This window comes from Homalodisca vitripennis, chromosome 7 (assembly GCF_021130785.1).
Source record: "Homalodisca vitripennis isolate AUS2020 chromosome 7, UT_GWSS_2.1, whole genome shotgun sequence".
Lineage (NCBI taxonomy): Eukaryota > Metazoa > Arthropoda > Insecta > Hemiptera > Cicadellidae > Homalodisca > Homalodisca vitripennis.
Window position 1 is genome coordinate 8,623,620 of NC_060213.1, and position 17,348 is coordinate 8,640,967.

Below are 17,348 nucleotides of genomic sequence, written 5' to 3' on the forward strand. Positions count from 1 at the left end.
AAACAGTACTGAAATGTTCCCTAGCACACGGGTATTGTACTGACAAGCCTCTCGTCTTCATTCTTCATTTCACCAAATTCAAATAAAATATATTGTAAAATTTAAAAAGAAACCATCACAGGTCAGACATTTAGGCGCACACGGATTATTACTCCATAAAAACTAAACACTATAAGGCGCTCACGGAGATTTCGTCCAAGCACTACAGACACAACATCGTGCGCTCACGGAGGAATCGTCCAGTCTCGCACAGAAGTAGACCTCAAACTGACAGATTTTGACAAAGATAAGCGGGAGGCTATTGTTTCGCTTCCCCGAAAAATACTCGTAAAGTACACTGCGGGAAACGACTGCCAACATCAGAAAAGTAATACTATTTTTAATAATAAAAAATACACGGAGGAAAAACTCCGTTTAGCGCCCGATGTAGGGTTAATTTATTGTGATATTTTTAAGACAGACAAAGAGATAGCAGTATATAAGACACACACACACACACACACACACACACACACACACATACACACACACACACACACACACACACATATATATATATATAATATATATATATATATATATATATATATATATATATACAGATAAAGATCAGCATTTTCACCCCCTAGAGTAATAGGCTAAAGCTCAGCCAAAAATGAATCCAGTTTAGTTATGTGATTCATGTTTCTAAAGATGTAAAAAAATAATAAAAACATTTAGTGAGAGTGTAGTGAGGAGACTTAAAGAAAAGAGTCTATTTAAAAAAAAACTAGTAATTAATTATATGGGCGTTTAGTTTGCGTTGCGTCCTTTCAAAAACAAAATTATTCGTATTAGTTCAGTTCATTTATAAATATTTCACAGAAACTGAACACAAACATTCATGTCTAAATAAACCAGTGGTCTGAAAAACTCATCACAATTTAATTAGACGCAGCAACGTTCTGTCATTGTCAGCGGTACATTGTGACCCTTCTGTAAAAATACACAATGGAACCGTGCAGTGCAATAACTTCTTCCCGGAACAATATCTGTGTAGTATTCGCTTGTATTATTTCTCTAACGAAATGACTTGTGTGTTATGTGTACCATTGGTATGACATTGTATATTAAAATATTTGGTTATTAATGTTATTTTAGGAATCTATATAATTATATAAAACTCGGTGTTTTTCTGTTCCCGCGCGTGCGTGTGTGTTTACTCAATGAAGTAAAAAGTACACTACCGACTGTACAGATATGCAACTTTATACATGAAGTTACTTATGAACCTAGCTTAGCATACAATCGTATTTTTATTCCCATATGGTTCCAACTCACTAGTCTTAAAATCTTCTTTTTGTTTTAATATTAAAGGGTTTTTAATCACTTACCAAACTTATTAAAAAATAACTCTTGTATTTTTTTACATTTTAAAAAGGTGGTAGTAAGTACTTGTTATTATTCAACTGTTAATTTCATTTTACACTTTAAAATTATTACATACGATCTCCTCTGGCTAGGATTGTTTTTATTTTAATGTTTTCAATTAATAAAATGAAAGAATTTATAACACTATAGCTGTTAAAAGGGAATAGTGTATAACTTTGAGTTTAGTCTCCTTTAGACTTAACATTTCCTCACTATTACGTAGCATTGTAGAGTTTTTACTGAGAGTGTTGGAGCTTTTAATGAAATACCAAGAAATATTGGAAAGAAATTCAAGAAATTTCATAGGTGCATTTTCTTTGGAAAGCAGGTTATTTCTTGCATTATCTCTGACTTCAGGGCACGATCTCTAAACTGTAATATAAAATACATCAAGAGAGTGGAATATATTTCATCGGCTATCACTTATCCTAGCATTGCTTGAAATTCTATTTAATGACAGTATAATTTTTATTATTTCAAATGATATCCATTAAACTTTGTGAAATACTACTTTTAATAAAATCAAAACCAAATTGTGTTTTAGTTATTAAAATATGTATTAGGTCCTTAATATGAACTAATCAGTTATATGTAACAATTATTTTTAATCCTATTTACCAGATATATACTCTGAGATGGGAATGTATTACCTTACTAGAAGAGACTGTGACACATTTTATTTTCTTTATAACATGTAGTTAAAGCATTTTTTGTTTACTTATGTTTCACATTCTGGACACCACAAACTGAGGCAGATCAATATATTTTTTAATTTAATTATCCCACTAATATTATAAATGCGAAAGTTTGAATGTTTGGATATTCGGATGTTTTGAGAGGGTTGTCCTCGAATCACGTTGAAACTGCTATACGGATTGTGCTGAAATTTTGAAAAGGTATAGCTTTTGGTCTGAATTAAAATCCAGAGTGCTTTTTTACCACCCATAACACATTCATTTCACCAAATATAGTCGAATTAAAATTTAAAAATTAGTTTGTTTACATCTCGAGTGTTATGATAAGAACGAAAATAGCGTGCGAAGCCGCGGGTAACTGCCAGTATTAAAAAAGCGATTTTTTATGATTTCCCAATATAAAAAATTTTTTTTTGTATTTTCTGTACACTCTTTGTTACAACTAAGTACTTGGGTTATAGCTTCATGAAATGTATATTTAATAATGCATAGAGAAAGTAAATTAAATAGTTTATTAAAGACAGTGATTGACACATTTATATATTTTACATAACTATTTATTTTAAAATATCATGTAACTGCCAGATGTTATACTTAATGCAAATAGTAATCTATAGTAGTTTTCATTTAGGTTTATTAGGAAAACAGTCTAAATTCATATTTCAATTTAAGTGATCTTATGTATAAAGGAGAAAGTTATGTTAATGGTTTATGATTTTAGCATAAATATTAACGAAAACGGATTTTAAAAACTTGATAGGAAAGAATTTCAAACAGTTTGCTTGTACATGATGTTTATCATTCAACCAATACCTCTTCATTTTAAAATATAATACATCTAAAATAATTTCTCATTAATCTAAACAGAAAATTTTATTTTATTAATGCATTTTCCAGCCTTACTAAAACTCTCCCTTGAGTATAATGTCAAGACGCAAAGTAATTGCTTATATTGAACCACTAATATTGAACGCTATTGAACTGAAATTTTACAATGTATACACAATTCTCTTGACAGTAATTGACGGATAAAAAAAATTAAATTATTAAAGTAATGTTTTAATTTACTTACAAATGACCAACGAGACAATCTCAGTAAAAATAAATAACTATCATAAGACCTTTTACATTTGACGTGTTTGTCATGCAGCGTAAATACCCCCAACATCGTCTTTTAAAGACAAGGCATTTCAGTAAAAATACCCCGAATGACAAAATTTTCATGCATCATAAAGCAAAATATTTCGAAAAAAATTTAGTAATGTCTCTATGTCCTGCCATAGGATATAGTGATAATGAAATGAGTTATTAATGATTTTAAAATTTTTAAATTGCGTAATAATTTATTAGTTAAGATAATAAAAGCACTAATGTAACTTTTGTTTTCTATTGTGAATTAATTATTAATAAAAGAATAACTTCCAAACTTTAACATATTTGGAAAAAAAGTCCCAAACTATATTTCATAATTTGGATAAAATCTAATGAACACATGCAAAGGTAATTTGGATGCTGGTTTCCAATACAGGATTTAATAGAACTAGTTTATAATACCGATCCTTCAATACACAAATTTGGCATGTACAGGAAACGTGACAAGCATTTTAATGATGCGTGTTGGTTCACACACATCCATTGGTAAGTGTTCTTGAAAAAAAAAACGCAAGCACGTACGCAAATTCTGTCTGTTTTGTTTATTAGAAGATTACAGTTACATTCATGGGATTTCAAGTAATACAATTTTTCAGATAAATAAAAATATTTAGACACATAAGTTAGGATAAATATATTGCTATGGTTACAATAATACAAATGTATCAAGGGATCCATTTTGGTCTTGATATTTTGAAATATAATCTCGTCATTTATATAATATATAAGTGAATTTTAAAATAATAATCTTGTTATTTACACAATATACTAGTGAATTTTACAATATCAATCTTGTCATTTACACAATATACAAGTGAAGTTTAAAATATTAATCTTGTCATTTACACAATATAGAATTGAATTTAAAAATGTAATTCTTGTCATTTAAACAATATACAAGTGAATTTTAAAATAATAATCTTGTCATTTACACAATATATAAGTGAATTTTAAAATAATAATCTTGTCATTGGCATAATATACAAGTGAATTTTACAATATCAATCTTGCCATTTACACAATATACAAGTGAAGTTTAAAATATTGTCTTGTCATTTACACAATATACAATTGAATTTTAAAATATAATTCTTGTCATTTAAACAATATATAAGTGAATTTTAAAAAAAATTTATCTTGTCATTTACACATTATAAAAGTGAAGTTTAAAATATTAATCTTGTCATTGACACAATATACAAGTAAATTTTAATATATTAATCTTGTCATTTAAACAATATACAAATGAAGTTTAAATATTAATCTGGTCATTTACACAATATACAAGTGAAGTTTAAAATATTAATCTTGTCATTTACACAATATACAATTGAATTTAAAAATGTAATTCTTGTCATTTAAACAAAATACAAGTGAATTTTTAAATAATAATCTTGTCCATTTACACAATATATAAGTGAATTGTAAAATAATAATCTTGTCATTGACATGATATACAAGTGAATTTTTACAGTATCAATCTTGCCATTTACACAATATACAAGTGAAGTTTAAAAATATTGTTCTTGTCATTTACACAATATACAATTGAATTTTAAAATATAATTCTTGTCATTTAAACAATATATAAGTGAAGTTTAAAATATTAATCTTGCAATTGACACAATATACAAGTAAAGTTTAATAATATTAATCTTGTCATTTAACACAATGTACAAGATAAGTTTAAAATATTAATCTTGTCATTGACACAATATACAATTGAATTTCAAAATATAATTCTTGTCATTTGAACAATATATAATTGAATTTTAAAATACAATTCTTGTCATTTAAACAATATATAAAAGAATTTTAAAATAATAATCTTGTCATTTACACAATATAAAAGTGAAGTTTAAAATATTAATCTTGTCATTGACACAATATACAAGTAAAGTTTAATATATTAACCTTGACATTTACACAATATTCAAATGAAAGTTTAACATATTAATCTTGTCATTTACACAATATACAAGTGAAGTTTAAAATATTAATCATGTCATTGACACAATATACAATTAAATTTTAAAATATTATTTTTGTCAATTTAAACAATATACAAGTAAATTAAAAATATAATTCTTGTCATTTAAACAATATACAATGAATTTAAAAATGTAATTCTTGTCATTTAAACAATATACAAGTGAATTTTTAAATAATAATCTTGTCATTTACACAATATATATAGTGAATGTAAAAAATAATAATCTTGTCATTGACAGATATACAAGTGAATTTTACAGTATCAATCTTGCCATTTACACAATATACAAGTGAAGTTTAAAATATTGTTCTTGTCATTTACACAATATACAATTGAATTTTAAAAATATAATTCTTGTCATTTAAACAATATATAAGTGAAGTTTAAAATATTAATCTTGCAATTGACACAATATACAAGTAAAGTTTAATATATTAATCTTGTCATTTACACAATGTACAAGATAAGTTTAAAATATTAATCTTGTCATTGACACAATATACAATTGAATTTCAAAATATAATTCTTGTCATTTTGAACAATATATAATAGAAATTTTAAAATACAATTCTTGTCCATTTAAACAATATATAAAAGAATTTTAAAATAATAATCTTGTCATTTACACAATATAAAAGTGAAGTTTAAAATATTAATCTTGTCATTGACACAATATACAAGTAAAGTTTAATATATTAACCTTGACATTTACACAATATTCAAATGAAGTTTAACATATTAATCTTGTCATTTACACAATATACAAGTGAAGTTTAAAATATTAATCATGTCATTGACACAATATACAATTAATTTTAAAAATATTATTTTTTGTCATTTAAACAATATACAAGTGAATTTAAAAATATAATTCTTGTCATTTAAAACAATATACAATTGAATTTAAAAATGTAATTTCTTGTCATTTAAACAATATACAAGTGAATTTTAAAATAATAATTATGTCATTTACACCATATATAAGTGAAGTTTAAAAATATTAATCTTGTCATTGACACAATATACCATTGAAATTTTAAAAATATTATTTTGTCACTTAAACAATATACAAGTGAATTTTAAAAATATAGGTAATTCTTGTCATTTAAAAAATATACAATTGAATTTATAAATATATTTCTTGTCATTTAAACAATATATAAGTTAATTTTAAAATAATAATCTTGTCATTTACACAATATACAATATAATGTCTTTTGGAAAAATAGGTAGATGCTATACAGCAATGACGATATGGAGATAAGGTGTAATGCAATATTTCGAGTCTACAGAAGAAATATTTCACTCGATATGTACATCTTTCACTGCATGATACATTAACGTTCTTGTTGCATAGTTTCATATCAGTGTGTAAATAATAAAAATGTTACCATAAAATTATATCGGATGTGTTGGGATATTAAAGTTGGGAAATTTAAAATATTTTATGAGTCCAATGGGCTTGTTTACAAATTTATTTATAATGCTATTTTCTTCTCGAAATTGTGTTTACCCAAGAAGCAAATGAAAATATATTCAACGACCGTCAGTAAGATCCAATGTATTGACGCGCTATAATCTAAATCAGGGTTTGTAATAGAAATAAATGTCCATGCAAAATTTTTAAGTCTCATGTCTATTCTTATTTAAGATATCGTGTGGAATGACAGAAGAGAAATAACATTTATCCAGCTCCATGAGCAGAAGTTTTAATAATTCTCATTAAATTATTTAGTAAAAAATTAACAAACAACATCATTATAATTGTAAAATGTTATTTTATTAGAAAAACTAATATTTTTATTTGGATTTTAAAAACATACACAAATTTTACAGCTAAGTAAAAACCAAAACCAAAAACTCACAAAAAAATAATATTTTTTCATTCTGATCAAACTTTTTTTTTCTTAATTGAAATGTAATGAAACGGAAGCTACAGTGAACAGAACAAAAGAATTACCAGTTGAATTGAAGACCCTTAATAAAGTCCTGCTATTTCTTTTGTTTGTCTCAAACTCTCATATTTGAATAACTTGGAACCAATTTAAAACGTTGTTGAGGTAAAGTAGATTTAAGAGTGTTAATTAAGAAATGTAATTTTTTTTAAATAATAAAGGTTTAGCATATTATTTAAACTCAGTATTCATTCAATTTTTAATGTTTAATTTACAAAAGTAGCATCCGTAACAAGGAATCCAATTTATTTAGTGATAAACTTTACTTAAATCCTTTTTATTAGTGGTATCTTTCAATCTGTATTAAGTAGAATTAATTTATAATCATATAACGGATTTAATCAAGGTAAAAAGCAAACTAATATTTAATCCATCATATTAAAATAAATATCACTAAATTACATAGAAGGTATTACTATTAACTATACTTGTACTAATTTATTATTAACTATACTTATTAACTTTGGTACTTAAGATCAGGTAATATAAAAGTACGTAGTGTTATATATTATAAGCCGCTGAGAACAGTAAATTAATGTATAATTACTGGTTTATGATGTACAGATTAACAATGTTATTTAGATTGTTAGAAATAACAATAATTCTTCATTATTTAATTTATTTACAAATACGATATAGTAAGATGTTGGTATTATTTAGTTTAGTACCATACCTGAAATAATTATAAATAGTTTTACGTTATCAATATCCAAATAAAAAATTTGCTAGTTCATTGAATTCTCATGAAAATCATGTGTTTAAAAGAAGGGCGTTTGGCAGCAAATATTAATAATTACAAAAGTGTCATAAAGAAAGTGTATATAAATATATAAACATTGGTGAGCCATCATTTTAGCTTTGCAAACACAAATCATTCAGACTGAATTATATATTACAATATAAATTTATTTTCCAAAATCGACTTAATATTCAACAGAATACTATAATAACCGAAGTTTTAGCTAATTTTCCGATAATCAACTGGTCTTGTACATATGTTTATTTAAAACAGATAAATAATAAAACATTTTAAAAATAAAAAACTCTTGATTATATCTTATAAGTAAATTTGTAATGTAAGAAATTCAAAACTATAAATATAATACGCGTAATTTGCGTGATTTACAAATAAATAAAAATACTGTATATTAGTATTAGTCACAGATATCATGTGAATTTGGAACCAGAAATGGCTTCAGTTCTATTTTATTTATTCAGTTAAAATGTTGTTATCACTGTTTAAGTAGCATGGCATGAGGTTCAAAACACCAAAATAATTAAGGATTATTAAAATAAAAATAATAAAATGAAACCTCAGTTGCAGCATTGTTAAAAATTTCAGAATTAAGCTTAAAGAACTGGTCTTTTTTAATGACAGCAGCTCCTTGACTTAACGATTGCTCAGTTCTACAATTACGTCAACAATGGCGGACTAATGACACTACTAATCGTGCACCAACGTCATGAAAGCGCTGCGACGGAACTCAGAGCTCAATCGTAGTTATTGTGTTTTAATCTATACCTTCCTATTAGTTGTTAACAATTTTATACTTGATTATATATGCGCACTGCAAAAACTTTATTAACTAGAAATTTTGTAATAAATGGTAAATAGGAAAATGTAAAAAAACTACTTTTTTGAACACCAATGTCATGATAAAAGATTTGTGACAAATTATCTAAATATTAATTTTTTTATAATAGTAGTTTTTTTGTTAATGTATAAAATAAAGGCCAAAATTCACCAATTTAAATGTCTCGGAACGCTGATGGTGTATGCAAAATTTCAAGTCTACAACTAATTTTATTGTATAGATTTCCACATATACAAACGACAAACAGACATTTAAACGAAAAATTTTACATAGCCCTAAAGTCAGTGATAAGTAATAAGCCAGTCTAATGAGTCATTAGCTTCGTAATGACGGTTATTTTATTCTATGGTGGGACGAGCCCAATGTTGAACCCATAGTTGTCCACGCACTAATAAATGTTCAAGCTATGATTAGTCTGTAGAAACTTAATATTCCTCTAAACATACAGCTACATCAGGGTTTTTCTTTATTATATTTAGAGCTATAGTAGTGTTTCAATAATAAAACTTAAAGCCAGAGATGAAATATTTGTCAGGATATCTTGGAGATTGTTATTCCCAAGTGTTACACTGTGTTTAATTTAAAATTATCATATGATTTTACTGAAAATAAAAGAAATATTCTCTAATGTTATAGTGGAAAACATCGATGCCCATAAGACCTATGTAGTAACTATATCCAGATCCCAGTGAGTAACAGTTACCACAATCAAACTCGAATGAAGATTCATACAACGTTGATAGACTATGTATGGATCTATTCGTTCCTGATACATCGTGTATACAAAGACATACTAAACAAAATTTGTATAATGCCACAATTGGTTCGCTTTTCCACTATCATCCTACAAACAAAATCTATCACTGGTTATATAACTTAGAATAAACTGTAATCATAGGTTCTAAAGTCACCAAGGATTACATTTAAGTTTTTAAAGCTCACCAAAAAATATAAAATTCCAATATTGATGAAAAAGAAGAATTAAGAGTGTAATAGTCTACTTTAAATAAATATTACAGCTACTATATTTAGTACTAATTTCAACTTCAATTGTTTATTTTTAAGAATCATCAGTACTACAGTTAACGTTAAAGAAAATACTACACGTGATTAATTTCCCACTTAAATAAGCCGTTTTGCAAAAGTTCAAGCAGCAAAATTAAAAATTAATTAAATTTTCCTTAAAGGTAATAGTATACATATTATTCACCTTTTACAGTAACCTATAAAAATTAAAAGTTCTTTAATTTCAAACTGTTTACACTCGCGCGAAACTATAATCCAATAACTGAAGTAATATTGACCTTTATTTAACCCCATCTAAAACTACATATATGAGATCAATACTTATGAAAGTATAAACTTACTTTACATAGTTTTCCAATAAAAAAAATAAAATAGCGAACTGGAAATTTTTTTTAACTATTTTCAATTAATAGCCTGATTTTCTCTGTCATTTATGGTTGAAATATAGATTGTGTACCTTATAATTTATTTGCTCTTAAAAAAAAAAAATTCTTTATGTTTAGCTACTCAGTTTGCAAGTCAAACTCTTGGCCCCAGGATACTTAACATGTCCTTGTGATTCAGATGATGTATAAGGATTATGTATTCAAGTTAAAATCGGCAACCACCTTGTACTTGTATGTTATCACCAGCCAGAAATATACAATATATTCTCACATTGTATACAACAGATATTTAATTATTTCAGATTAGACTTTTAAACTGTTTACCCCGGCACGAAACTCAAATCCAATTATTGGAGTATCCCTTTCAAACATTAAGCTGCTTTATAGCATATTAAAATTTTATTCCAGAGTTTAAAATGTTTCTTTAGTTGACTGATGTGCGAAATTATACTTTACTGTCATATTTTGCATTTGAGTTGCACAGAAATAATTATTTAAATTATCTCCTTCTACTATTCGAGTATAAATCGATCATTGGTATCGATCGAACAATGAATTGGAAAAAACAAATCATCAAATAAAAACCATTTAATAATAAATTTTAGTTTATATATTTCTATTACAAATTTAGGAAAATAATAAAAAACCATACTAAATATTTAAGTAATCATAGAAGTGTCTATTTACTAGGGAAAAGTCTACCAATCGCTTGGATTGTTCAAGATATTCTCTGGATTAAATTTTACACAAACTTTTATTTTGTAATGGTACTTGAGAATACCTAACGTAAATCTATAGCCATATCATATCTGGTAGTATATATATATATATATATATATATATATATATATATATATATATATATATATATATATATATATATTGTGGTACAGTTTAGGGCACTCAATATGAGATGACCTGTATAATCATGTCGTACTCTGTAAAGTCAGTTGTGTATTTAAATATAGGGCAACTTATGTTTGTTTCTGTCAAGTATTTATTGAAACAAATTTCACCTGAAACGTAACAGATAACTTTACTGACTTAGAGGTATATACTTTAGTAATACCATAGCAGTAGCATTTTTGTTGTTTCTAATTTAATAAGTGTAGGAATTTAAATATTCTTTTAAAATTCTGAAAGTTTAGTCTATATTGCTTTAATTTCAAAAGATTTTTTATTTTATTGTTAAAAAAATACGGGTTGCCTAACTCACTGGGAATATAAATGATTTAATTGCATAGCCCGATACATTTTTTATTTGGAAAGCGCTGCAATCAATAGATGTTTGTACAATAAAAATAAATTTCAGAATATTACTTTCGCCTCAGTATTTTTTTCTTAAGAAATACAAAAGTAATTTACCAATTTAAAAGTTTAAGATTGTATAAAAGGTCATCTGTTTACGTGAGTTTCTTTGTTCTCCGTTTCAAAGCGCTTTCACTCCAGTAAATTTCAATGGAATATCTAACAGAAATTCTGGAAAAAAAGAATAGCTGACAGAATATAATTGCTGAAATATTGTTTTTACTATTATATTATTCTGTTGAGTCACCTACACAATTCTTTACACTTCACTTCAAAGTACGAAATATAAATTATATCACAATTAATATTGTTGTAACAAGTATATTGTATAAAAAAATGTTTAATGCCAAACAATTTAAATTTAACTTAAATTAACGGTATAAATTTACCTGTAACTTACAATAATTCTCATCGTAAAAATGTAAGTATATAAGTATATACAATATTCTCCGTATTTTAGTTCGCGGGGGCTTAATGCAAAATCCAAAATGTGCTGCTCATTTTATTCAAGATATCTTGCAGACATATACATGTATAGACATAGTATGTAGAAAGGTCAATTTACATCATCTGACAGCATTTTTTATATGACTGCCTTCAATGAAGGTCAACGACATATATCCAATCTCGTCTAATTATAAATCAAGGTTCATGGGAAATTTTAAGTACATAGATGCTCTTTCTTGAGATATCTTGCAACAAGATACATTCTCATTGTTATTGAGTAATGTTACAAAGCATTAGAGTTTTAGTGAGATGGTAAGGGCACTAAACGCAAGAGTTCGTTAAAATTTAATTGTATCACTGATTTTTGATATCAACTTATATTATAATTTCTTTTTCTTTTCATTGTAATATTAAGCAAAATGGGTAACTCAGTTTCTTACAGACTTTACAGTTTTTTTTTTTAGTTTCTCATTACCACCATGGTTACTCAATAGGACAATGTAAAAAGTACGTACAATTATTAAGTACAGTTAACGAATTGTATATTTCAAAACTTATAATATTAATAAATCTCTTACCAAAAATGATGTACTTTGGTACAAATACTCAATAATTGTGTTATTTTATATAAAAATGTACAAAAAAAATATTTAATAATGAATAATAAACTTATATAGCCTTACTATGATTTCGTTTTACATTATTTTAAATATTTTTGCCTCTTTTACATGTTTGAATAATTTTTTTATTAGGGAAATATTTTTTCTCACATCCGTGTTTTCGTCATATAAGTTTATTTATAAACTATCTTAATAATATTATTTAAAGAATAAAATATTTTTATTGATTCTGAATTTATTTAACTCCAATCCAAATATAAATTATTTGGGTTTAAGTCTGTGTAACCTGTGCATTTGTTCTAAAACACAACATTGACAGTTTTATTCAAAGTTGTGAATTTTATCTAAATACCCATGCATTTTTATAGTTATTTAACAGCAAAAAAGAATTCAAGGAAACATTTTAATCACCAAGGAGACAAATTTGTTACCATATATTTTTCAGATTAATATGCTAGTGTTTGTTTTATAAGATTGTTACTAACACATAATACTGTTGCTTTGTTTTAGCTGTTAGTATTTCAGTATAATGTACTTTCTAATTTCTGATATTTTCTAAATAAATGATGAAATAAATGATAAAAGTGTGCCTGAGATATAACAGTAACAGAAATACTATTGATTTTTTATTACATTACATAATAACATATATATTTCAATAGTATTTCTAAGGATTTTTATTAGATTATAATATTAAATCATACATACTATGTATATATGTGGAGTAATAATTTTTATTATTTAAAAATAGTTTTCTTAAGACGAGGTCCCTTCTAATTTCCTGCTGTTGCATGCAACCTCTTAAGGATGGCTTGAGGAATTTAATAGATACAGATAGGTAACATGGCCAGTATATTCTTGTACATAAAACAAAACAAAAATAAAAAAAATACAGTAGGAAAAGGTTCTAGCACCGTGTAATACAAAATGATCAACAGAATGGCAGCTCGGAACGTAGATCTATTGACCGGTCTACTGGAGTTCAATAGGCCTTTCATACGGGACGATACAATGTCAGTAGGGCTTTGGCCTTTATTGCTAGACTTGCTTTAATACTGACTTTTCAAAATATTACAAATCATTATTTTTGTTTACACGAAACTATGCCAAACACTGTACACACGGATACTGGTTATCTTAATGGGACAAAACTGTTGGGTTGTAATACCATTTACATGTAACACATTAGTGTAAAGAAATTGTTGCGAAAAATCTGCATTAAAGAGATTCATAAAGTGTTTTCAAAGTGCAAAGATTTTACACTTATTAGTTTGTCTTAGGATGTTAGAATAAATTATTTCATTTTCTTTTTTTACTCACACCAGCCTACTTTTTAGTAGTTAGCGTTCTTAGTAATATCATTAGTATTATGCAGTGTGCAATATGTTTAAGAGACAAGTTTAGCTACCATATAGCATGAATTTATATTTCAATAAATGAACAGCAGGCGGCCATCGTTTAGTCCTGACAAAATAAATAATCTAATATCGATGTTTCATTTAGCAACAAGTTTTAATCCATGGCAACCACAAGTATAAAATTATTGCAGCAAACTTTATAAAACATTTCCTTTATTTTGGCTCCACAAAAGTTTTGTGAATTAACAATTCTCGTGTATTACATTTTTACAAATTTAATTTTTTCTAGTATAAACCACGTTAAATGGGCTAGATACATTTCTTTATTACTGTATATACCTATATTCATGAAAGAAATAAAATTTGCTACGAGATACCTATTAAAATTCTAAGCTATTGTTTAATGTTTGCGGGTTCATATCTCTGCTAACATGTTGCAAGATATTAAGTTGTAAATACCGATACTTTGAGCCTAAGCAATTATTATTCTGTTCTTTTACGTAGTACAAAGTAAGGTAAATTGACGTGGATGAAATAATAATGGGTTATATTTTTGAGGTAAAATTTATTATTAGAGATGTTTAATCGCATAAATTCCTTTTCCTTAATAACCGCTTCACATATTTGACGGTATGCTATAACGTCGTTCACCATTGTTTTACTCGTTAAAAAGTGATTCGTCCGAAAACTAAATCTTACTTTTTGCCTCATATTAAAAGTTGTTACAGAATGAAAAAGGTAATGTTGAGTGTAAGCGTACTGTCAGAATTGATCCAAATTTTTGCTGTTTTTCATTTTAATTGTTCCCCAGTCTTAGGATTTTAATAATAGTTTAATGATGCTGCAAAGTTCACCATGTCTTTTACACAATTATTCCAATTTTTATTTTGAGTTTTTGAACAACTGACTAGTCTAATTAGATATTTTTTTCAGAAGATCGGTTTTGTCTTAAAATTTCTTGTTTATTATAGTACGTAGAAGCACTGTAACATTTGAAAAAATATATTTTCACTGCAATTATGAACGTTAACACTATGAGCAATTATGAAAACCATGCTTGTTTAGCCAAAAACTGAAATTTATTTTCTTAAAAATTGTGTTATTATTTTCAGGTAAAATATTATAGACGTTCAGAAATATATCTAACGCGGTAGTATCGAAAATCAAAAGGAAATTAAAAGTAGGCGTAAAAATAATTAAAGGACTGCAAATGCATAGAGGTTTTCTACTTTCCATGATTGAAGAACGCATATAAGCACAGTTTATACATACTGGTTACTAAAAATAAAAATATTCCATCATCAGTTATTAGGCATAACTATTTTATATAGTTGGATAAAAAATCATAAATTTCATTCGTGGTTTTTAAACCCTAAGAACACCATAACAGTTTACAAATATAACATTATTCATGTAGTTTATTATTATAAATAACTATTATGACAAATTCTATTACCGAAAGCTGTTTCAATACGGAAAAAGAACAACGTGTCATAAATCTAAATTATTAGGATCAGGGTGAACAGCATGATTCTGTATTACAAAACACAAGGGATATCATATATAATCTTGCTCTCTGGAATACAAAGATCGCTGTAAATCCCTTGCTAGAATAGAAATCACAAATAAGGAAAACAAAGGATTTGTGGAGATCAACATGTATACATTCTGGGAATTATATTCTTCTTAGTGTACTATAATATACTATAAATCATGAAAATAAGTGTTCAATAAAATGTATTATATTAAATAGCTAAGATTTATATTGAATTATATCACTTATGAGGCTAGAATTATTTCAACTCAATCTCTGGCTTTCTAATAGTCTGTTCTCTGTACTCAGTCTCAAGAACAAGTTTGCTGATAGCCTTGTTATTTTTAATGGCGCATCTTTTTGTACTGGTCCTATTGAGTTTGATGATAGTGCGTTATTGGCTATGTTATTAGGTGGAGCGTTTTTAGAACACTTAGATTGGTATTGTCGGTAACAATATAAGAAATCCGCAGAATAAATCAACAACAATCATTTGACATATTCATATGTCACAGAGTAATTATGGGGTTACAATTTTGCATGTAACGAGAGTAAAGCCAGTCACGTGACATGTAGTGAGGTTTTAAGAGAGGTATGTTTGAAATCTCATACCTGCTTATTTATTTGTAATTTTGTACTTTTCTAAATAACTCAGTTATTTCTGAAATAAATTGAAAAAATGTTTTTAAAAATTTATTATAAAACACAAAAATAAACTGTTTTATAATATGTACAGTACGCATGTCAAGAAATGATGACGCAGAATGATAAATCACTACATGGAACAGAACAAACCGGCAGAGTGATGGCTACATAAACATACAAAGAGGTCCAGGAGCCATAAACATTTCATATATGGGCTGTACGTTACCTGGTAGCCAGTCCTCTCTCACTACAATCCACTCACTATACTGAGCACATGTCGGCATATTATATAACATACGTATACACAATGTAGTCAGATTTGACAGACAAATGATAAATTTTGTTTGTATTAAAATATGTTTAAATAAAAATACATGTCAATTATTTGCAAATTTAAAGTAGTATTTTTTATCCTACACTGTATTTAAGACTTTTATTAATTTGTAAATAACAAAAAATGCTGCTCTATAAAAAATAAAATATTGTATATCAAACTATACTGTATATTAACGTAAATTTACAAAATTATTTCCGTAAATATAATAAATAAATTAAATTTTGGAATTTTATTTAACAATCGCTTACAAGTTTTAATTCAACAGTGCCATTGTAATAAATATGTATAGAACAACTGTGAACTCGATATAAATATACATACGATTTTCAGTGTTTTATCCGAGTTATTAAATTTGTTGTCATTAACACATATACTCATTATACTATTCCTTTCAATCCCACAGGATATTTTTTCGTAGGTGTTGATCAAGGATTTCAGTGATCTATCATAAGTAAGGGGTTTGTATTACAAAAGACTAAAGCATGGCGTGAAGTCACAAACAACTGTTAATTCGACAACCGTTTATGTTTTTGTATACATTCTGTATATACTGTAATCTTTATTTAAATTTATCTTTTTAAAGTTAAAAATGTATAAAAAGGTAAAAGGTTGGATCAGTTGGATCTGCGATTCTCATATCTAACATTTAAGACAATATTCATAAATATTTGGGGCAAAAATATAAACTTAAAGTTTTTTGATTGCATTTATTATTAGCTCGAACTGAATGACATTCATGTACAAACCAGCACTTTACATAATGCCTCTAAATATTGATTTAAGTTCTTAGTGAATATTAAATATTTTTATAACTTGTACTTATACTTTGTAAAGAAAAAATAAATTTATAAACATTTATTCTCACACAGTACTAAATAGTTGCAAAT

At 26.5% G+C, this 17,348-nt stretch overlaps 1 protein-coding gene across 4 annotated transcripts in view; it reads left to right on the forward strand.

The window, feature by feature from the left end:
* Nucleotides 1-17,348, forward strand: part of LOC124366923 (tyrosine-protein kinase receptor TYRO3-like) — a 423,273-nt gene that overhangs the window by 248,637 nt on the left and 157,288 nt on the right. The gene's annotated exons all lie outside the window — the stretch shown is intronic.